At 43.8% G+C, this 24,679-nt stretch overlaps 1 protein-coding gene across 1 annotated transcript in view; it reads left to right on the top strand.

Moving 5' to 3' along the window:
- LOC128869555 (metabotropic glutamate receptor-like) overlaps positions 1–24,679 on the top strand; it is a 37,964-nt gene that overhangs the window by 11,394 nt on the left and 1,891 nt on the right. The window lies entirely within an intron of this gene.

Here is a 24,679-nt window from a genome sequence, read left to right as displayed (position 1 = left end):
CCAAGCTTCTGCGCCATACGTTAGGACGGGCATGATGACAGTCTTGTAGAGTGTTAGTTTTGTTCGTCGAGAGAGGACTTTACTACTCAATTGCCTACTTAGTCCAAAGTAGCACTTGTTGGCAAGAGAGATTCTACGTTGGATTTCAAGGCTGACATTGTTATCGGTGTTAATGCTGGTTCCTAAATAAACGAAGTCTTTTACAACCTCGAAATTATAACTGTCTACAGTGACGTGGGTGCCGATACTCGAGTGCGCCGACTGTTTGTTTGAAGACAGGAGGTACTTCGTTTTGTCCTCGTTCACCACCAGACCCATTCGTTTTGCCCCTTTATCCAGTTTGGAGAAGGCAGAACTAACAGCGCGGTTGTTAAGGCCGATGATGTCAATATCATCGGCATACGCCAGTAATTGTACGCTCTTATGAAATATTCGGCCTGAGCGATTAAGTTCTGCGGCTCGCACGATGCTCTCCAACATCAGGGTAAGGAAGTCACACGACAGCGAGTCACCCTGTCTGAAACCTCGTTTGGTATCAATCGGCTCGGAGATGTCCTTCTCAATTCTGACGGCGCTGCTGGTGTTGAGCAACGTCATCTTACATAGCCGTATTAGTTTTGCGGGGATACCAAATTCAGACATAGCGGCATACAGGTAACTACTTTCCGTACTGTCGAATGCAGCTTTGAAGTCGACGAAAAGATGGTGTGTGTCGATTCTCCTTTCATGGGTCTTTTCCAAGATTTGGCGTATTGTGAATATTTGGTCGATGATAGACTTTCCAGGTCTGAAGCCTCACTGATAAGGTCCAATCAGTTGGTTGACGGTGGGCTTCAGCCTTTCACACAATACGCTCGCTAGAACCTTATAGGCGATATTTAGAAGACTAATCCCCGCGGTTGGAGGATGGTTCCATGTGTAGAAGTCCACGCAAGTGGGGAAAGTTACTGATCGCCATTCACTTGGGAGTGGCCAGGACGATTCTTCTACATATGGTTCAAGCAGCTCACAACGGCCGGGATTAGCCCATGTATCCTCTGGGTGGCTTCCGAACACCCGTTCGGGAGTGAGCTAACGTGAGAAGGCGAAGCATTCCAGGATAGCTGGTTGTGCGCTGGGTTTGCGACCCGCCACTTAAAAATCCCCCCCAATGAAAAGAACTGCAAAGCCTCGGATGAGAACTGCCTTTACTGATGACGACCCCTGCAAACGAAATAAGGAATATGATTTGAGGGCATGCACCTGGAATGTCCGGTTCCTTAATGGGGAAGGTGCCTCTGCCCGGCTGGTTGATGTCCTCGTGAGAGTAAAGGCTGACATCACTGCCATCCAAGAGATGCGATGGACGGGGCAAGGTAAGAAAACCATAGGGCCTTGCGACGTCTACTACAGCTGCCATTTAAAGGAGCGCAAATTCGGTGTCGGATTTGTTGTGGGAGAGAGACTTCGTCGCCAAGTACTGTCGTTCACTTCGGTGGACGAACGTCTCGCAATAATCCACATCAAAGCGCGATTTTTTAACATCTCGCTAATTTGCGCCCACGCCCCGACGGAAGAGAAGGACGATGCGACCAAAGATTCCTTCTATGAGCGCTTGGAACGCTCCTATGAGCGCTGCCCCGCCACGACATAAAAATCGTGCTTGGCAACTTCAACGCCAGGGTGGGCAAGGAGGGAATTTTTGGTCCCACAGTCGGAAAATTCAGCCTGCACAACGAAACATCCGGTAACGGACAGAGGCGGATCGACTTCGCCGGGGCCCGAAACATGGTAGTCTGCAGCACCAGATTCCAGCATAAAAAGATACACCAAACTAACTGGCTGTCTCCTGATCGAAAAACGCGAAACCAGATCGATCATGTTGTGATAGATGGAAGACACGCTTCTAGTGTATTAGATGTACGTACGATCCGAGGACCCAACATCGACTCGGATCATTACCTTGTTGCAGCCAAACTGAGCACCCGCCTCTGTGCAGCAAAAAACGTACATCTACCTACGAATGTTCGACATCGAAAAGCTGCAATCACAACAGACAGCCAGAAGATTCGCCACTCGACTCTCACTCCTGCTCTCGGAGAGCACTGCCCAACAAACCGGCATGCACGAGCAATGGAGCAACATTTCTTGTTCCCTACGTACCGTCGCCGAAGAAGAAATCGGATTCCGGCGAGCCCGAAAAAACAATTGGTATGACGAGGAATATCATGCTGCCGCAGAACGAAAGGATGCCGCCTATAGAGCCACGCTGCGATCGGGCGCAACGCGAGCCATGTGGGATCGCTACAGAGAGCTGAAAAAGGAAGAGAGACGTATTATCCGACAGAAGAAACGAGAGGCCGAAATACGTGAGTGCGAGGCGCTTGAGATGCTGGCCAATAGGAACAACGCCCGAAAATTCTATCAGAAAGTTCGGCGGCTTACAGAAGGTTTTAAGACCGGGGCGTTTTCCTGTAAGAACAAAGACGGCGATCTGGTGACTGACGTACAGAGCAATCTTAAATTATGGAGGGAACACTTCTCGAACCTCTTAAACGGTGACAGCTGCGCATATCATAGAGAATGTGAAGATCCCGATACCCCAATCGTTGACGACGGAATTGTCGTTCCGTTACCCGACCATGACGATGTGAGAATAGCAATATCACGGCTAAAGAACAACAAAGCCGCGGGCGCCGACGGACTGCCGGCTGAGCTATTCAAACATGGCGGCGAGGAGCTGGTAAGGTGCATGCATCAGCTCCTATGCAGAACATGGTCGGATGAAAGCATGCCTGCCGATTGGAATTTAAGTGTGCTCTGCCCAATCCATAAGAAGGGCCATCCTGCAATCTGTTCCAATTACCGTGGGATTAGTCTTCTAAATATCGCCTATAAGGTTCTAGCGAGCGTATTGTGTGAAAGGCTGAAGCCCACCGTCAACCAACTGATTGGACCTTATCAGTGTGGCTTCAGACCTGGAAAGTCTATCATCGACCAAATATTCACAATACGCCAAATCTTGGAAAAGACCCATGAAAGGAGAATCGACACACACCATCTTTTCGTCGACTTCAAAGCTGCATTCGACAGTACGGAAAGGAGTTACTTGTATGCCGCTATGTTTGAATTTGGTATCCCTGCAAAACTAATACGGCTATGTAAGATGACGTTGCTCAACACCAGCAGCGCCGTCAGAATTGAGAACGACCTCTCCGAGCCGGTTGATACCAAACGAGGTTTCAGACAGGGTGACTCGCTGTCGTGTGACTTCTTTAACCTGATGTTGGAGAGCATCGTACGAGCCGCAGAACTTAATCGCTCAGGCACAATTTTTTAAAAGAGCGTACAATTGCTGGCGTATGCCGATGATATTGACATCATCGGCCTTAACAACCGCGCTGTTAGTTCTGCCTTCTCCAAACTGGATAAAGAGGCAAAGCGAATGGGTTTGGTGGTGAACGAGGACAAAACGAAGTACCTCCTGTCTTCAAACAAACAGTCGGCGCACTCGCGTATCGGCACCCACGTCACTGTTGACAGTTATAATTTTGAGGTTGTAAAAGACTTCGTGTATTTAGGAACCAGCATTAACACCGATAACAATGTCAGCCTTGAAATCCAACGTAGAATCTCTCTTGCCAACAAGTGCTACTTTGGACTAAGTAGGCAATTGAGTAGTAAAGTCCTCTCTCGACGAACAAAACTAACACTCTACAAGACTCTCATCATGCCCGTCCTAACGTATGGCGCAGAAGCTTGGACGATGACAACATCCGATGAAGCGACGCTTGGAGTGTTCGAGAGAAAGATTCTGCGTAAGATTTTTGGACCTTCGCACGTTGGCAACGGCGAATATCGTAGACGATGGAACGATGAGCTGTATGAGCTTTACGACGACATAGACATGGCGCAGTGAATAAAGATGCAGCGGCTTCGTTGGCTGGGTCATGTCGTCCGAATGGATACAAACGCTCCGGCTTTGAAAGTATTCGATGCGGTACCAGCTGGTGGTAGCTGAGGAAGAGGAAGGCCTCCTCTGCGTTGGAAAGATCAGGTGGAGAAGGACTTGGCTTCACTTGGTGTGTCCAATTGGCGCCGGTTAGCACGAGAAAGAAACGACTGGAGCGCTTTGTTAATCTCGGCCAAAATCGCGTTATCGGTTATCGCGCCAATTAAGAAGAATACCGCGGTAATTGGCACAAATTGCAGGATCGCCCTTCTTATGGATTGGGCAGAGCACACTTAAATTCCAATCGGCAGGCATGCTTTCATCCGACCATATTTTGCATAGGAGCTGATGCATGCACCTTACCAGCTGGCAGTTCGTCGGCGCCCACGGCTTTGTTGTTCTTTACCCGCGTTATCGCTATTCTCACCTCGTCATGATCGGGTAGCGGAACGACAATTCCGTCGTCAACGATTGGGGTATCGGGATCTTCACTTTCTCGGTGACATGCGCAGCTATCACTGTTTAATAGGTTCGAGAAGTGTTCCCTCCATAATTTAAGATTGCTCTGTACGTTAGTCACCAGTTCGCCGTCTTTGTTCTTACAGGGTTGTATTTATTAGCTATTAGATTTATTAGCTATTAAATTACATCAAAATACCTATATCACGCTAAAGAAACCCAATGTGTGCAGCCAATAACACAATACAAATTTGTAAAAACAACCTAATTTCAAAAATTTTTCCGGGCGGTACAAAGAAATCGATAGAAAAAGGCAGCTTACCTATTTTAATGACCCTATACAATATGTATATGGATATACCACTTCGAGTGCCGAACCCTGTACTCGGCACGATGGTTTGCGTTTTTTTGTGCATTGGGTATGTAATAAAGGGTTTTCCAATATTAGGTGTTATTTTGAATAGCCCGCTATTCCCGTAGATGTCACTTTTGAAGCTGTCATTTTTTAATAATTAAAAAGTATGGAACGATACACGCTTAGACAACGCATTGAAATTATTAAAATTCTCTATAAAAATGGTGAACATTTGGCAGAGACGGTTCGTAAAGCTCGAACATTTTTGGGTCATCGTCAAGCACCTTGTTGGACCGCAATACAGAAATTCGTGAGATACGAAATATCATCATTCTTATGGAAACGTAGAAAAAAAACACATACAATAAAGCTTGCACTATTCCCTGCAACAATTTTTCCCTATCCCTAATCCATACATATGTATGTACGCACATATAAGTCGGCATACATATATGCATATGCACGGGCACGCACTCGCCACAGCAAAAACATCACCATTTGCCAAATTCGAACAAGTCTATGGTTGGTTGGTTAAATTAGTGATTCACTCAGAATCTGACTAGCGCTTCCGGACACTTGTTTGAGACTCTCGAACAGCGGTTTGCGCCGGGTTAACATTCTGTCCATCCATAAGGCAGGGCATCCACAGAGGAAATGGAAGATTGTTTCCTTTTTCTCCGGTTGTTTTCATCTGTGACATTATGTGTTGTGAGGGATGCCCATTTTGGCTGCCTGTTCTCTGGCATACCAAAAGGCGAGAGTCTTCAGGTGTGCCATCGTTTCATGTTTATCAGTATTGATGACTTTTTGAAGTTGTAGGTGGGCCATAACGCTCTGCTAATTTTACACTTCTCCTGATCTCTCCATCTACAATCCGCTATCCGGAGGTATTTTAGGGAAATTGTCTTTTTGACAGCACCTATTGGTGCAAGATTCAAGCGATATTCATGGCAGATCCCTCTCCTGCCAAGTCATCTGCTTTTTCGTTACCTACAATATTCCGATGTCCTGGGCCCAGATTAAGCTAACTTTATGGTTTTCACTCAAAGCGGTAAGGCTATTTCTACTTTGTTCCACCAGTTTAGAGGTTGTTGTAGCCTGGATTGCAGCTTGGCTATCCGAAAGAATAACGATGTTGCTATTAAAATAAAAATCTGAGATTAGTAACCTAAAAGGTTCCCCGATTGCCAGCACTTCCGCCTGAAAGAAACTGCAAGTCTTAGGAAGACGTACAGTTTTTTCAATTCTAAGTCTCTGAGAATGCTTATATACCTGCTCTAACACCTCAATCGGTTTTGAACTGTTTGTGTAGACAGTAGTGTCGAAGTTATTAAGTGAGAATCCCTTACTCCGTTCCTTCTGAGATGGAATGAGAGTGGCAAAGTTTCTATTGAAGATTACCTTAAGAATGATATAAGTAGTCCTCTCCACGGTATACTCAGTTTGTCGCAATAATAGACTAGCATGATCATAAGTTTTTTGCTTTCAGCGACCCGCTTCATTTAACCTTAATGCACTCATGGTTGTCATCTTCTTGATATGTTGATCTACCGGAATAACGTCTGTCCCATAATGCCCATAATGCATACTAGGGTTGAATACCCCATTTTCTTCCTAGCATACGTTTACAAGCATATAAAGCAACTTCTGCTTTCTTTACCCGTTCCTCAATGTTTGATTTCCAGCTAATTCTGGAGTCCAGAATTACTCCTAGGTACTTTGCACAGATTGAAACTGACAGAATTTGTCAATTAATATTTGGTTGAGTAAAAATTGGTACCTTATATCTGGTGGTAAAATTCATAAGTTCCGTTTTACGTGCTTTAAACTTAGGCCACAGCCTATGGCGAAGAATTAAGCTCACCCAGCGCCCGTTGAATCATCTCACTGATCATGTTTGGACACAGTCCTGATGCCATTAGCACCATCAGCGCGCGCCACCACTTCTACCCCACCTCTATCCCGTGCGGAGTTGCTTGTCTCCCATCGGGTGCGTCCCCAGGTGGCGGATTGGGGAATGCTCGGCAGATATGCAGGTTAGGTGAGAAATAAAAAACCACTCGTGGACCAAATCAAGCAAAACATTTAAGTGTTTTTCATTACGCACAGTCGATGTGAAAAAAAATCCAGCAGCGTCGGACTCAGGACTCCACGTTAGGACCGGCTGATTACAAAAGAATGGTGTGGCCAGAGGGCCATTAGGACCGATTCCAGTAAGATCCTGATCCCGGCATACTGGAGTGGAAACAGATTGCGAGCGGGCTGGAGCAGTGAACCTCTGTAATCCAAGTAAGCGTGAAATCTTACTGCAACAACTTACAAAAGGGTTTTCTGTTTCTCCGCCCTATTAAAACCTGAGAGGTCTTACAGAGCGCTCAAGGCGCGTAATCTTAATTGACTATGTAGGTTGGCTTGAGATAACTCCCCATTAGTCCCGTTTCGAAGTCTGGCTCTGAACACAGGTACCCATAAGGACCTGTGTCAACCCTAGTATGGCCTCCCTGCTTTCATAGATAATCATAGGACTTACGGGACCTACAAACACGCGCGGCGATAGCGTCTGTAAGTTTGGTCCCTATAGCATGGAAAATAATAAAAAAATAATTGAAAAAAAAGCAGTAAAATAACTTACAAGCACAAGGACGAAGTTGCTCCGCCCTTCAGGAGGACCTCTGTCAATAGCAGGACACCTCCAGAAAAAGCAGCAACCACAAGTAATACACCGGTGGCAGTAACAGCGGAAAGTAGTTCAGCAAACATGGCGGCCAGCCAACGACGGACAAACAAAATGGCTGCACATACAATTGCCCTCAGTGGCTCGGCAGCTACTCCGACAAGCCATCAGCAGCAGCTAGTGTTCACCCCAAAGGTGAGCAATGGACAGCGAACTCTGGCAATTAGTAACCCTGCGCCCAAAACAGGGGTGTTAGCGGAAATGATAGAGTGTATGGGAAAGGATATCGACGGTCTTTTACAGTACGCTGCATCCTATTGAAATGTACATAGTGACATCAGAAAAATGTGTAGCATTATAAAACGTGCACACAGAATTAACAGTACAGCTGAAAATCGATGAGCGCACCACCGGCGCTATGTCTGCATCAGCGCATACAAGGAAAACAACGGTGGCTGAAAACACTTCAACTCTATCCGCAAAAAGAGAGACAACTAAAACTAGTCCTAATGTAGCTCATGGAACAGAAATATCGCCAGACACCACAGAATTTACCCCCCAAGGATCATAGAGAAAATGGTTGAAAGTGCTAAGCAAAAATAAGCCGGCAAACAATAGGAAGACCAGCGGCTCACTCCGCCCGCGTTCCGATGTCATCATTATCGAAAGAAAGGTGGAAGGAACAACATACGCGGACATGTTTCGCGCTATCAAATCGAACGCTATGCTAAGCGGATTCGGCGATAAAGTTAAGACAATGAGACCTACGCAAAAAGGAGCGCTATTAAAAGAGTTCAAAACAAACAAGGACAGCGAATCATCTAGTTGTCAATCTGTTTTCAAAAAAGCCTTGGAAGGTGTTGCAACAGTACACCTAAAGACCCATTGCATCACACTGTAATGCAAGGGTTGCTGGACGCGATAGCAGAGCAAGCTCAGATAAAGAGGCCAGAAAAAACCGCCAGTAAAAGTATGCATGCCACGTACGGCGGTACCCAATCAGCCTACATTTCATTGCGCGCTGTGGAAGCCAAAAAGGTTCTGGCGCTCGGTTTCCTTAAGGTGGGATGGGTACGCTGCCGGGTATCAGAGGTCATATCTCCAAAAGGATGTTATAGATGCTGGTCATACGATCATGTAGTGACAGTATGTAAATCACCTGATCGCACGAAACTCTGCCGTCGCTCTGCCAAAGCTCCTCAGAGCAGGATGTCCACACCTTGTAAGGGGTTCACGTTGATGAAGTTGGGCGGCATTCTCTTTGTGAGCTGTTATGCACCTCCACGATGGTCAATTGAAAACTTTACTTCGATGATAGCGCACTAGAGTTAGAATATAGGGGTAAGCGACCTATTTTAAATGCAGGTGACTTCAACGCATGGTCCAGGGGTTCGGGCAGCACGTATACAAACGCAAGGGGGAAAATTTTAGAACAAAATATTCCAGAAGTGTACCCTGTATTGCTCAACACTCCGGGGGTATATACGTTTGATTGCACTAGAGGGCGCTCTATAATTGACCTAGCATTTGCTGATCGTACCACAGCGAATCGCACAAAATGGAAATTGCGCGAGTCAATTTATACTCATAGCGACCACCTAGCCATTGCAATGGACGTACGCACTGTAATGCCAAGATCTGCATCTAAGACAGTCAAGAAAAGATGGAAGCAAAACGATTTTGACGCAGTGGCTTTTGGACAAGTATGGACAGACACTTACATTTCCCGCAAACAAGCAGAGAAGGTGTCAGATAAAATAGCTGTGCGATTAGAAAGAGCTTGCGACGCAACGATACCAAGATCTAGATACGGGGGAAACCGAAAGCCAGCATATTGGTGGACAGATCAAATATCTAAACTACGTAAGGATAGTAACTTTGCTAGAAGAAAAGCTCAAAGAGCGCGAGGTCGTACAAACTACGATGGACTTCAGGGTGATTATAAATGCCGAAAATTGTGGGTTAAAAACCTAATTCAAAGCAAATATCGTTGCTTTAAAGAACTGCGAGAGCAAGCCGACAACGATTCTTGGGGATCGGCTTACAAGATAGTTATCAGCAAAATTAAAGGACCAAGAGCGCCACAGCCGACCTGTCCGGTACTAATGGGAGAAATAGTTTCAGTACTCTTTCCCCTACAGGAAGGACTCACAAAATGGCGTAATAACAGAAATTGAAATGGTTCCACAAGTTACAGAAGAAGAAGTTCCTTGGACTTTAACGAGAATAAAGGATAACAAAGCCCCCGGGCCTGACGGGATTCCCAATATAGCGTTAAAAGAAGCAATAGGGTCAACTCCGGAAATTTTTTCAGACCTATACCCGGCATGCCTTACTGAAGGAAAGTTCCCAGCGAGATGGAAAATACAACGCCTAGTTCTCCTGCCTAAACCGGGTAAACAACCCGACCTACCTCTGTCATACAGACCCCTATGTCTGCTGGACCCAGTGGGAAAGGTACTGGAACGCCTTATCTGCGAACGACTTCAGGAGCATCTGGAAGGCTCGACAGGTCTCTCAGACAGCCAATTTGGCTTCCGTAAAGCTAGATCTACGGTGGATGCAATAACAACTGTGGTGGAAATTGCACACAGCGCTATAAGTGCGGGAAGATCGCCAAGAAAGTTCTGCGCTGTGATCACTTTAGATGCTGGAAATGCTTTTAACTCGGCAAACTGGCCTAGCATTTCAAAGGTTTCACTGTACTAGCCTACCTTCTGCGCATTATCAGCAGTTATTTAGGTGATAGGAAACTGAAAATGGCCAAAAAACGTACAAGGTCTCCGGTGATGTACCACAAGGCTCATTGCTGGGACCAACTTTGTGAAACATCATGTATGATGCAGTCCTGAAGGTGAAGCTCCCGCCAAGTGCCAAAATTGTGGGATACGCCGATGATATTACCCGGGTGGTAGTTGATAGGAAACTTGACCACTTAAAGGAAAAGTGCAACGATGGCTGAACGAGGCTAAGTTAGATTTAGCAGGTCACATATCCGAGGCAGTTTTAATAACGGCTGGAGGGCGAAAGTCCTTTGAGCTGAGCATAGGTACACACCGTATAGTCTCGAAAAAGGCGATCAAATATCTTGGGGTCTGGATCGACAAAAGACTTTGTTTCATCTGTATGCAGCACCGATCTGGGCGAGGACCTCAAAGTCTAATCTATGGGAAGTCACCCAGAGATACAAGCAAGGCGCGCTGGTTTCTGATGCTGCAATCCGCGTAATAGCTAAAAAAGATACATCTGAACCTCTTGGCAGATGAAATGTTTCGGCTCTATAACGGACAAGGAGCGCGGCCTACACCAGGAGAAAAAGCAGCGGAGTGACTGCTGACAATAGGCCGGTAGCAGCAGCGGTGAGATAAGTTACAAAGTTATCGTTGGACCTACAAACTCATACCATGTGTTGATGAGTGGTTAATGAGAAAACATTTATCACCTCTCGCAGTTGCTCAGCGGACATGTCTGTTTTCAGAAATACCTGCACCGTTTTAAGCTGGCAGACAGCCCTTTCTGTCTAAACTGCCCTAATACTGACGAAAACGCAGAACACGTTTTATTGCGACTGCTTTAGAGAGGAACGAGCTATACTGGAGCAAGCCTTGGGTTACCAACCGTCCCCCAGCACCCTCATACGAGATATGTTCGCAACCAGCGGTAAGTGGGAGGCCGCGCAAACCTTCGCAGGTAATATTATGACGCGAGTTCTCCATATTGATTGGGAACGCAAAGCGTTTCAGCAACAGAGAAGGCGGACAGTTTCTGACGAACCGACAACAAGCACAGATGTTTGAGTGAAACACTCAATACAGTATCGTACAGAAGACAAGACGGTAGTGAGTTAAGATAACACAACTGCAAGTTTTCCGATTTCTCCTTTACTTTGATTGGGAACGCAAAGCGTTTCAGCAACAGAGAAGACGGACAGTTTCTGACGAACCGACAACAAGCACAGATGTTTGAGTAAAACACTCAATACAGTATCGTACAGAAGACAAGACGGTAGTGAGTTAAGATAACACTACTGCAAGTTTTCCGATTTCTCCTTTACTTTGGAACCACATATAAACGTAGTGGGAGTAATTGGGACTACCGACGGGGTATAGCCTGCATATGCCTGCAGAAGAGGAACCTGGAAGCAGGTACCTGTTGCGTCTTCGGACATAAACGCGGCTCTACCCAGAAGCTATACTTTTGTGGTCCCAGGGTAGAATTAGCCAAGGTGGAGGATTGTTATACATATATTTAAAAAAATAAATATTATCTTCTTCTTCGTTATCTCTAATTTTAAAACCACAACTAACTATTTCATGTATTTATTCATCTAATCTTATTCTTCTTGACTGGCGCGATAACCGCTTACACGATTTTGGCCGAGTTGAGAGGAGCGCGCCACTCGTTTCTTTCTCGCACTGACCGGCGGCAGTTGGACACACCAATTGAAGCAAAGTGTGCCTCCACCTGATTTTTTCAATGCAGATGAGGCCTTCCTCTTCCCCTGCTACCAATAGCTGGTACCGCATCGTATACTTTTAAAGCCGGAGGATTTGTATCCATTCAGACGATATGACCCAGCCAACCAAGGCGCTGGATCTTTATTCGTCTATGTCGTCGGGAAGCTCATAGAGCTTACTGTTCCATCGCCTACGATACTCATCATCGCCAACGTGAAAAGGTCCAAACATCTTTCGCAGAATCTTTCTCTTAAACAATCCAAGGGAGGTCTCATCGGAAACTGTCATCGCCCAAACTTCTGCGCCATACGTTAGGACCTGCATGATAAAAGCCTTGTAGAATACTTGAATACTTAATTGTCTTCTTAGTCCAAAGTAGAACTTGCTGGCAAGAGAGATTCTTCGTTAAATTCCAAGCCTGTTATCTCTTACAACCTCGAAATCGTAACTGCCAGCGTGGGTGCTGGTACGCGGGATGGCCGACGAAGAGCCTCTCGTTTCTTACTTCTGATAATACGTCTCTCTTATTCATTCAGCTTAACTCGTAGCGATTCCAAATGGCTCGCTTTGCGACCGAGCGCGGCATGGTTTTGTAGACGGCATCCTTTCTTTGCGCGGCAGCAGGCGTTCCCCGTCGTACCAATTGTTTTTTCGGACTCGCCAAAATCCAATTTCTTTTTCGGCGACAGTACGTAAAGAAGATGAAATGTTGCTAAATTGCTGACGCATACCAGATTGTTGGGTAGAGTGAAAGTCGAGTGGCGAATCTTCTGGCTGTCTGTTGCAATTGCAGCTTTCCAATGTCGAAAATTCTTTGCATAGTTAGATATACGTGTTTTGCTGCACAGAGGCATGTGTGTATTTTGGCTGCAGCAATGTAACAATCAGAGTCGATGTTGGGTCCTTGGATGGTACATAAGACTAAAACACTCGAAGCGTGTCTTCCGTTTGTCAAAAAATGAGTGATCTGTATTTTTTATACTTGAATTTGTGCTGCAGACTACTATGTTTCGAGCTGAAGTCGATCAGCCTCTTTCCGTTACCAGAGGTTTCATTGTGCCGGCTAAATTTTCTGACTGTGTGACCAAAAATTCCCTGGCGTGGAAAATTCCAAGCCCAGCGCACAACTAGATATCTTAAGTTACTTCTACTTCTCACATTAGCTCGCTCTCGAACGAATGTTCGGAAGCTAACCAAAGCTGGGGTGAAGTCCAGAAGTTGGGAGCCGCTTGGACCATATGCAGAAGAGTCGTTCTGGCCACTCCCAAGGGAATGGCGATCAGGAACTTTATCCGCTTGCTTGGACTTCTACATATGGAACCATCCTATTTATTAACTGAATATTAAACAGGGCATTAAAAATGGTGTTTTGGCTTTTTGAGATCCATGAAAACACCTTAACTCAATTAATAAACATAAATAAAATTCCTCAAAAAATTTTCAATAAATTGCAAATACCTCCACTAATTTTTGTAGTACTTACTTTTGAAAAAATAGTTTTCACTAGCCCAATTTTAAGTGCAGTGGCGACAAATATTTTCACTTGGCACAAGAGGCTGATTTTCGATATTTGCATTTACTTTTAAATTGTAGCATAATTTCCGGAAATATATAGTGTTTTTTTAACTGTATATATAAGAACTACCGATATCAGTAACTGTGGTTTGACAGCTGAGAATGGCAAACTGTGTTGCCATTTCTCTTCAGTTATTCACCCTTTTCGGGTGTTTGGACAGGTTCCTCCTCCCCCTATTTGTGGCATGTATATTGATGTCATTCCTCAAATGAAGAGACCTACAGCATATGAGCCGACTCCGAACGGCAGATGTTTTTTTATAAGGGTTTTTTTCATGGCAGAAATACACTCGGAGGTGTGTCATTGCCTGCCGTGGCGCAACTGCTATTAGGAAAACTTGTTCTATAATTTGGTATTTCATGCATCATTCAAATGAATCCATGTGTAGACTCTCAAGGAACATTGGTTTAATATTTGTATTATAATTATGTGAAACGCGTTAAATTTGGATTAAAACTATCCCCCTTCCCTATACCATGAAGATTTCCTGCTATGTTTATTTTATTTTTACAATTACAACAGTTAATATATTACAGAATGTCTTTATATACAACGTTCACAGATTTCTTGTCATTAGACAATACAAACATGCTTTCTCTAGAGGTTACTCTTGAGATAGCGACATACAGTTGGCCTTGTGAAAAACAGTCAACGCTCAAATCTAAGCCAGCTTCTTCTAAATAGAGAACGGTATCGGCCGAGCAGTATATTTTCGTCGGCGCATCAATCTTTGAAAGAATCAAGTTATTTACCTTGTCTACTTTGAAATCTCCTGAGAATCCTGTATTGCTTTAACTCACGCCGTCGTCGAATCAGAATATCACTGGCCATATTTTCTTCAATTCTATTCCATAGATTATAAAATCAGTTTCTTGATAAAACACTACAATGACGGCAAATAAATATCTTAATGATGTAGCTGAACTATATACAAACAGCTGCTTCTGATTATGTGTTTTCCCAGTGAGAATCGTCTTCCAAGAGTCCCATAGCTTTGCATGCCAAGAATGATAGAAACAAGATTGCGCCCCTCAGAGAGTACGTGGCGTCACTTTTGCCAAGTTGTGCAGTGTTGCCAACCATTTGCTCTTCGCAATAAATTTAGTGCTTTTTTATATATCAAAATGCGAAAATTTTTAAGGTGTTTGTTTTTCTATTTTTAATTTAAAGCTACCGAAACTGTAAGTTAAAAAAAACTGTATTATTAAACTAAAGAATGTTGAAAAGGGTCACTCTGAGAAGATTTTAGTGTTAATGAAAATTTGTTGGTTCTTATAAAGTTTGATATTTTGAAAGTGTAAATTTAATTATCCTTTTAAGGCTATGCAAGAATAAGAATGGCCCTCTCTCAACTCCTCTTAACATTGAAAACCTGTTTATACATTTTAAGAAGCGTTTGAATTTACTGAATGCGAATTAAAACCATAGAGGTGCAATCGTTTCTACCGGTCCTTAATCCTTTGTGGGACATAGGGCATTAAGAGGTGTATTCATAGTAAAAAAAAAAAAAAAAAAGAAAATGAAAACTGAAGAAACTATAAAGACATTTTTTCAAAAAGAGTACTTTATCTTGTTGCATGACCCCAAATATAATAAAAGAGTCGTTCTCTTAACAAAAGAGTTTCTCTTAACAAAAAACTTACAAATAAAATTGTACATGACTATATCACATTTATTTAAAAAGACGAACATTTTAAAACAATTCGTCACGCATACATAAGTTCTTTAAGTAATTCAAAAAAAATTTTGAGTTTTATTTTCTTTAAATGGGCATTTTAGTGCGTTTTTATATTCAAAGCTAGGCAACACTACAGTAGCAAGAGAGAGATTTGACTGCTGAAAGCAGAAGAGCACCAACAACAACTGCAATCGCGGGCAATGTGACCAGATGTTAAAAAAGTAAAGCTATATAAAACTGAGTGAATTATTGAACTGATTAAAAAAAATGTATATTTTACAAAGTTATAAACATTACTTTTAATTAGAACAGGCTAAAAAAATGTCATGAAAAAAGAACAAAAAAAATCCTACATTAAGTTACGAAAATGGTAACCTGGCCATCCTGGTGCTAGAACGACGTAATTCATTGTCAAATTTGCTGAGAACAAAGTAACGATAGCACGATAGGCGCCATCTCATTATTCTTTCCATTATGTTTGCATGCTGTTTGATAAGTATTGTAAACAACACCTTATACAGTTCTTAGGTGTGCAAGGGATGTCGGGCCTTTTACAATATGCGGTAACATTCTCAGATAAAAGCATTCGCTGTTGTTGGGATGAATCACGTAGGCTCTGCCAAGAGCAACCGTTTGTTTTACTCCGGGGAAACCATCAACCGCAGTACGTTGTTTTTGCCGTTGAAAAATTTTAGACTGGTTCCATGTATAGTAACTTGGAACTCTGTCATATGTCAATGTTTTCGCGAAATCATCTTGATCCCATAACTTGAAGAATGCTGTCAACGTCGTATCCAAAGGCTTATTAACAACTTCTTGTATATTGTTCTCAGTGAAATTACTCTTTGTCCATTTTCTAAATTAACTGCAAGGTGGACAATTGTAGGAGCCCGGTCGTGCACTTCGAATGATAGAATCCTCCATACAGCTTCAGAGCTGCAGATGCAACGTCCAGACTGATATATTTCCACTTCATTTGGTAATTGTATACTAAAAGTGGCTTGATCACTGTCTTTATTAATGATTTAAATAACATATTAGAGTGACTTTATTCAATTGCACAACTCTACGTTGATGTGTGCATTAAAAATTTTCAAAAGAAGTGGATTATAGGGAACGCTCCATCGGTTATCAATATCATGGTTTCGGGCGGTAGCATTTTGCCCACCCTGCTTTGGCGATCGTCGACGATATTTGGGATATCCGTCATCGATAGTACTTGTTTGAGTTTGGAACGACTTCGGAAATTTTTTGCTGCATTTAGAATCTTACATACATGGAGAATTCGGGTTTAAAGTCCCGCAAGGGCCGTGTACCATATGGCTCTTTACGATTTCGTACAGGATAGGATCTTCATCTTAACCCGGTAATTCAGCTGAAATAACCCTGTCTATTTGGTTTGGTCTAATTTTGTTCACTAACCACACCAGCAGATGTACATGTGGTAAGCCACGTTTCTGCCATTCTATTGTGTATATATGACAGCGCGGCGGACCGAATATATGAGACTTGTTAATGAGGTGCAGGAGTTTCTGTACTTTTAAATGAAATACTTTGATAATTATTTTGTATCTGTCTTGTGGAGTTAAATTTATATTACTTTAATTTTTAAATTGATAATACTTAATATTTTCTTTGATTTCCGACAATTTGGGTTAAATGTTGTAGTTATAAATAAATCAGGTTTGCCGTAATTTCTGACGTAAGCCATGGCGTCTTGCGATTTTTCGTGTAAATATCGAGGTCCACCTGTGAATGATGAAGGTAGTACAACCAACTGCCGTTGCGGTGATCATTCGCCTGTAAAGCATCCTGAAGATGAACGTAATTTTCGGCTCTCAATTTCGTTTGATTATTACGAATGTAGGTCAATATCTCAGATACAATTTTCGCATATTGATCTACCAAGTATTGGTTTGTTAACATTCCATATCTAACGAAAGTGTTGAAATTATTACGTCTTGTCATTATACGGTAGCAATAGTAGTTCATACATGACACGGTTTTACGCAGAGGTGTACCACACATTGGGTCAACTTTAGAAATATTAATGGCATAACCATTTTCTGCGCGACATAGCATCAAAGGAAATTTTTTGAAAATTGTGATCACAACTATGCAATACAATATCTCTCTTGCCAAATTGCTGTCCAGCTATCACCACTGCTACTTCACTCGTGGAAGGCGCATTATTTCGTCCTCTGTGCTCTGCAACAGGAACTTTATTTCAATGGATTATGACATTAAAGTCAAGAGTATCTGCTGGAACACTCTCAATCGCAGTTTTGAAAGACTGTATATAGCAATTATCAGAATGTATATTTGCAGAAATTTGTGATTATCAGGTCGATGTGGTAGCACATTCCCACCTAAGTGGAACACTTGCCCTTGAATTTTACATGTAGGCATAAACCCATGCTTAATGACTTTTTTATTTTTGTTTTTTTTTTTCGGGAGAACTAGCAAGTGTAGCACTCAGACATTAACTAAGCCCATTGAACTACTCTTGGATAGGCATAAACCCATGCTTAACGACTTTTTTATTTTATTTTTTTTTTCGGGACAACTAGCAAGTGTAGCACTCAGACATTAACTAAGCCCATTGAACTACTCTTGGATTCCCTTTTAATTTTCTTTAAATCTACCCGATCTCCGAAGAAATCTGAGTAGATCTTGTGGTGCCAAGGAGCCAAGATGGTCGCTTCTTAACACATCAGTGCCAAAGACCTCAAACCTGATTCGGGCGAAGGCGGGGCAGACACACAGGAAGTGGTCCGCCGTCTCATCCTCCTCTTCACAAGCTGGGCAGAGTACACTGTCTGAGATGCCCAACCTTTCCATGTGCTTTGCCCACAGAAAGTGGCCCCGTCATCAGTCCAACCAGCCGTCTGCACTCCCCTCTGCTTAATGACAGAAGGGTTTGCGACAGTCGATCGGACTTGACAGGTAACATCAGTTTTGTCCATCTGCAGCCTCTCTCAGCCTGCCAAGCTCGCTTGTGGGTAGTAGTTACCCATTTGCTAACCGTGGCCGTGATGGCCGCAGAGGGGAGTGGCAAAGCGGGCTCTGGGCCAAAGAAGTTGGCTTCAGAGCCCATCTTAGCTAAGGAGTCAGAGGTCTCGTTACCCGCGATACCCACGTGTCACGGGACCCATGTTAGCATCAGGCTATTATGTCTGCCGACATAGTTCAGCCTGGATTTACAGGACTTCACTACCCTTGATGTAGTTTGAGGGCTGTCTAAGGCCATAAGCGCAGCTTGGCTGTCGCTGCAGACACATATAGATCTGCCTCTCCATCGTTTTTCCACAACAAACTTCATCGCTTCTTGAACTGCATACACCTCCGCTTGAAACACAGATGCATGCATTCCAAGAGCAAAGTGCAGTTTTGTCCTGCTGGATTCCACGTAGACCCCAGAGCCGAAGTCAAGCTCGGTCCTGGAGCCATCCGTGAAAATGCGAGAACAGTGTTTGCCGGGCTCATTTTCAGAGTTTGACTACAACTGAGCCCCTGGCAGCACTAATCTGTATCTCTTTTCAAGTATGACTCTTGATGGTATGGAGAGAATCGTTCTATCGAAGTCTATGCCTTCTCTGTTTTCCAATGCAAGACAGGGGCCGTACCAGTTCCCATTGTGCTTCAGCATGCAGATGGCCTTCAAGGCCTCTCCTTGGATGAAAGCATCAAGTGGTGGTAAACCAATCAGAGCATGTAATGCCGGGCCTGAAGTAGTCGGAAAAGCTCCGGAGCAACAGGTGACCACAGTGCATTGCAGTCTCGATAAAGCCCTCCTGACTCCCACGAGAGAGAGTCTACTCATCCAGCTAGAAAGCTGGCAGGGCTTTGGATGTCTTTGTTTCAACGTCTGACTTCCAAAGAAGTTTACTATCGAAGATTACTCCAAGATATTTGTTTTCTTTGGATAGCTGGATTGTGACGCCTTTTAGCTAAGGCAGAACGAGTCCATCAAGCTTCCTCCTTCTGTTAAAGAGAACAATACTAGTTTTGGTAAGGTTTGCCGATAGCCCACTCGCACAGCAGCGAGTGTTAATCATATCCAGAGTTCTCTGCACTTTTCTACAGATGTTAATAAACGAAGGGCCCGTTATCAGACAGGCAACGTCGTCTGCATATGCTTGTGTGTAGATTCCAGCATCATTTAAGGTGGTGAGTAGAGAATCCATCACCACGCACAAGAGCAATGGAGACAGCATACCACTTTAGGGGCAGCCTCTATTGATCCCGTACGACACCTGGGCTAGCTTTGGGCTAGCATTGAACGAATCCTATCCACCAGCACCCGTTCTACACCATGTCTACTGGCAGAGCTGCACATACTGTCAAAATTAGCTTTATCAAAAGCCCCCTCTAAATCCAAAGAAATGCCCAAAGCGTAGTCTCTCCTTTCGATGGCCCGCTCTATACTAGCAACAGGGTTTTGCAGTGCCGACTCGCAGGATTTTCCGCTTTGATAGGCATGCTGAAATGGAGAGAGGGTGATCATTCAGCGACCTCTGACGCATATGCCACTCCACTACCCGTTCGAGACTTTTCAGTATGGAAGACGTCATTCTGATGGGTCTAAAGATTTTGGGGCTGGTGTAGTCATCTCTCCCAACCTTAGGGATGAAAACGACTCTCACCATCCTCCACGAGCGTGGTATAAAAGCTAATGCCAAGTATGCAGTGAAGATTTTCTTCAGGGCTGCAGTCACTGACTCTATGCCTTCCTTCAGCATGGCGGGATAAATGCCATTTGATCCGGGATACTTATAGCCGCCAAAATATTCGATGGCAAATCGAATGGCGGCTTCATTCACCACAGACCTGGCAACGTACCCGTCACACCGAGAAGGTGTACCAGCTCTGACAGCAGCTTCTTTCGTTAAGGGCTGCTGCCGGCCAATGCTTATCTGATTTCCAGGAAAATGAGAGTCCATTAACAAGCTGAATGTCTCACTTTGCTTCTCTGGGAAGGAGTTATCAGATTTCCCAAGTGACCCTTTCAGGATCCTATCCCAGCCGCATAATTCCCTAAAAGAAGCCCTTTTTGACTCATGAATTAGGTTCTTGTAGTTCGTCTGAATATGTCGGTATCGCTCCCAGTCCTCTTCAAGATTAGTCTTGAGGGCCCGGTTTAGAAGTTTTCTCGACTCACGCCTCAATGTTTGGAGCTCTCGGTTCCACCACGGAACGGTCCGATCAAAGAGAGGTCGAATTGGTCACACTGACTCCAAACATTCATTTTCGTCTTCTTTCTATAGTCTTGGTGGCGTCACGTCAGAGCCCCGCAACGCCCTCCTACACTTCAGCCAGTTTGTTTTTCTGGGGTTTCTAGGAGGCAATGGTATTTGTGCCTCCTCGACACACTGAAACTTAATTTACCTGTGGTCCGAGCTCGAATCTTCGGCAAGGACTCTCCAGTTCCTGATTGACCACCCAAATTTTGATATTAATAAGATGAGATCAATCACCTCCTGCCTTCTAGCAGTAAAAAACGTGGGCTATCTGCCCTTGTTGTGTATGTTTAGGCAATAGGAAGCGATAAACTCGAAAGGCCGAGAGCCCCGCTCATTGCATTTGCTGCTGGCCCAGATTGTACGGTGGGCATTAGCATCGCAGCAGACAACGAGGCTCAGACTGCGCCGCTTACAGAACCTTACGAGATTGGTGGCGGTTCCAGGGCATCGTAAGAAAAATAAGCAGATGCAATCCCAAATCTCAGCCATCCGCTTCTACCATTATAACACACCTCAGCAGCTACCAGGTCCTGACAACAGAATTGCTCAAGACTCGTCACAGTGAAATGGGATGACACTATAAGACCGGTCCAAGGTCTATTCGAACTCCGGTCATATAATGCCGTGCCCCCTTTCAACGCGCTAAGGCCACAGAGGCGGCCCCTAAAGACCCAGGGCTCTCGCACTGTTGTTATATGAGGTAATGTGAGCAGCTGGGTAATCTGTCTACTTAAGAGTGCAGTAGCGGCTATGGAATGCTGCAAGTTACCACAAGAGAAGCCTCTTCCTTTCCTTCCCGGTTACTACTCTTGGTTTGCGAGAGGGTTGGCCAAAGCCTCGTGTTGATGCCCGGGTTCTGGGCACTCCGGCAGGACAGGACATCAGCTGTGGACAGATCAGGATCCGGAATCCAGCAAATGGCCTTCCTGAAAGGTACACTCTCCTCCCTGCAGACCGCGAAGCGAGTGGTCCTCATGGGGGGCACGTTTTTGACAGCGATGCTGATCCACTCGAAGGTGGCCAGAGACGCGCACGTTACCCTTATGGTGCCGTCCTTTGTTTCATAGGCCTTCGCGGCTTCAGGACCGGAGGACACAATCCAACGCATCAGCCGGCTTTTGCAGTATTTCATATCTGCATCAGTCAGCTGATGGTCAGGCCCGAGTTTTCCAATCACAGCCATAGGTCGTGGGCGGTTAGACCGCGGGACAGTAGACCCATCGCCCACCACATTGACTGACGCCGTACCTTGGGGGTTCGTGGCGCGGATATTAGCATCAGCCTCAGGGCAGGGAGGAGGATACATACCTACGCAGAAGGGCCGAGAGAGCCGCATGAGGTTTTCTCCCGCATGAGCCTTGCCTGCCACTTTCTTCTTTCCTCTCTCTCTTCGATTTCCCGGTTCCTTTGGGAGGTCGTGCCGCCACCGAAGCAGCCTCACAACTCAGGCCTCCGAAACTGGGAAACGTTTTTCCGTCTCTGAAGAAGAGGATATTGCTATAGCAACCGCCGTCTCCTCCAGGATGTGCTCTCGCTCATAGAGCTGAGAGTCTTGGGTAATGGTTGGGGACTCCAGAATCCATTCTTCTAACGTGACTTTTCCTTGTAAGCAACACATGCCTTTCGATTCGTCTTTGAATTTCAATGCCAAGTAATGTTCACACACTACCGACATAGTACCTATTGATACTATACGATCGTCCTTGTAAGATATCGAAGGATCGTAATTCATGGCAGAATTTCCTTTACTTACCCAGGAATTAGTAACTCATGCTGATGATTCTCTGGCTCTTTGTACTCGATGTCTATCCCTATCTCGTCTGCGGAGAACCTCGTGCTCTATTCAAGATTCTCTCTCTCTCTAAGCTCCATATCTATCCCGAAGCGTACTGAGTCGAGCCTCTCGTTCCGTTGACGATTATTCACCTCTTGCTGAACGTACTCTTGTAACATTCACTGTACTACGACCTATGTTCGAACGACGACGTCTTCCAGACATGACTTTATAATTTCTGTACAAAATTTACTCAGTTCTATGAACAATTTGTCATATTATTATTTAGTATGTGCCGCAGTGAAACATATCTAAATAAATACTTACCATTTAGAAACAAAAGATAATTACTAATGTAATATGCATGCTCTAAAGGGCTATCTATATTAAATCAACAATGTGTTTAAGGTATTTAATTGGATTAGGATCGCTTCGAAAATTACCCATTAGTTGTAGTGTTGTAAAGTAAAGTAATGTAGTCGTTGGAATGGATAGCAAATTTAACGCGCTCCGATGTTATGATGTCCAGCTGATTTCGAAATATAAAATTTAGTAGCTTTTATAACTTTAAAAGTTCTTGCATGAATTGTTTTTACCTCTCCCAGGTTCCAATGCTTTCAAGTTCCCAAAAATTTCATTACAATGAAATACGTAAATAATAATTATGAAAAATTTACTTTATTTTACATATCTTAACTCTATAAATTATTTTTTCAAAGTAAGTGTTTAGCCAGTGAGCCTTTTTGGAGGTTAATATTTTAAATTTATTTATTTTCTGATTAAATTACTGCCGGTGGGTTTGAATTAACCCGCGAAGTCTTCACGGCAATAAACAACGAATAAACAAGCTGGAAAAAAGTAAAAGTGAAGGAACCTGCTGACGCAAACGTATAGGGCGAAATAGCACGTTTACATACTCGTGTTACGAGGCTAACGAGGTTATCTCCACTTTCAAGTTTCACTCGCTAAGTCGTAACCTACGAGGTTATCCATACAAAAGATAACCTCGTTCCAAAGTAGATTAGCTGCTAACCTCGAGTTAACCAGGTGGAGTAGCCAAGTTGTATTGGAAAATCTGTAAAAAAGTACGGAAAAATGCAGCTCTACTTTTTTTTTTTGTCGGGACAACTAGCAAGTGCAGCATTCAGACATTAATTAAGTCCATTGACTACACTTGGATTCCCTTTTAGTTAATTTTCTTTAAATCTGCCCGATCTCCGAAGGAATCTGTGTAGATCTTGTGGTGCCAAGGAGCGAAGGTGGTCGCTTCTTAACACATCAATGCCAAAGACCTCAAACCTGATTCGAGCGAAGGTGGGGCAGACGCATGGTATCACATTTTCATGGAGATAGAAGTCGAAATGAGTAAAGGCAAGGAGACGTTTTCCGCTTCGGAGATACAGGATAAAATCCATAACCTTACAAACCGCTATAAGTAAGTAAACTTCGAAACTAAAGTTTAACAATGTTGCCCGCCCGCCCGGTTATGAAGCCCCAGTCAGTCGTGATGTATAGTTGTGCAACGAATAAGAATAAATGTCGCCTACGCCCAATATTACGATTCACTCAGTTGTATTGCGCTACCATATGTCATTATTAACTGGGGCTAGATGCTTATAAACAGTGGGAATATCCGTTGTGTTTACTGTCAGCCGAAGCAGTGTACTTTTAGCAAAACCCTGATTTCATTGCAGGCAAGAAAAAAAAATGGGGTCTTCGGGCGGAGCTCCTTCCTCCTGGTCTTACTACTCGGAAGTACACTCAATTCTTAGCGGCAGCAAGGCTGTAAATTTCGAGCACCTCATGCAAGATAATTTTGGAAAGATAAAATCGAAATTTATTATATAATTTCCCATTTTCTATTGTTTTTTATTTCTTTAATTAATAGTGTCGGACAATGAAGGTGATGCGAATGACGATCCACTGTTTACGTCGGAGGCATCAATGAGCTCCAGAACATCGCTACCATCTCCAGTGCCAGCAACTTCGACTGAACCTAAAAAAAATAAAACAATGAGTCAGTAAGCGATTCTTAACTGCTTGGAGCGTTTGACTGCATGTCTAGAAAAAGGCTTGACTGATATCAAAGAAATTCAAGCCACAATGATGGATATTACGAAGAAGGCGTTGACTATAGATGAAAATAAGAATACTATTTTGGAGGAAATGAAGGAGAACTCGAACAGCTTTTACACGCGGCTTTTAAAGAAAATTTGAAGCTAAATATTTGTTTCATTTATTCCTTCGCAAACGAGAAATAAATTGGAATACTTACATAAAAACCATTGTCGATTACCATTCCGATTCTTCTGAAGCGGGCTGTCAGACGACCAAAAGCATTTTCAACTACCCTGCAGCGTTTGGATAGCTGCTGGTTGAACACTTTTCTTGCATTTGAGATTCAATGCTAAACGGTTAGGGTTTCATGCAAGTTTCCGAGAATCTGAAAGCCGAATCACGTATGACGCCCACAGAACTTTAACGGCAGAAATTATTCTTCTTTTTTCTTTGAAGATATGGTTCTGTTAAGTG

The sequence above is a fragment of the Anastrepha ludens genome, chromosome X, assembly GCF_028408465.1.
Source record: "Anastrepha ludens isolate Willacy chromosome X, idAnaLude1.1, whole genome shotgun sequence".
In the NCBI taxonomy this organism is placed as follows: Eukaryota; Metazoa; Arthropoda; class Insecta; order Diptera; family Tephritidae; genus Anastrepha; species Anastrepha ludens.
This window is presented reverse-complemented; position numbering and strand designations above follow the sequence as displayed.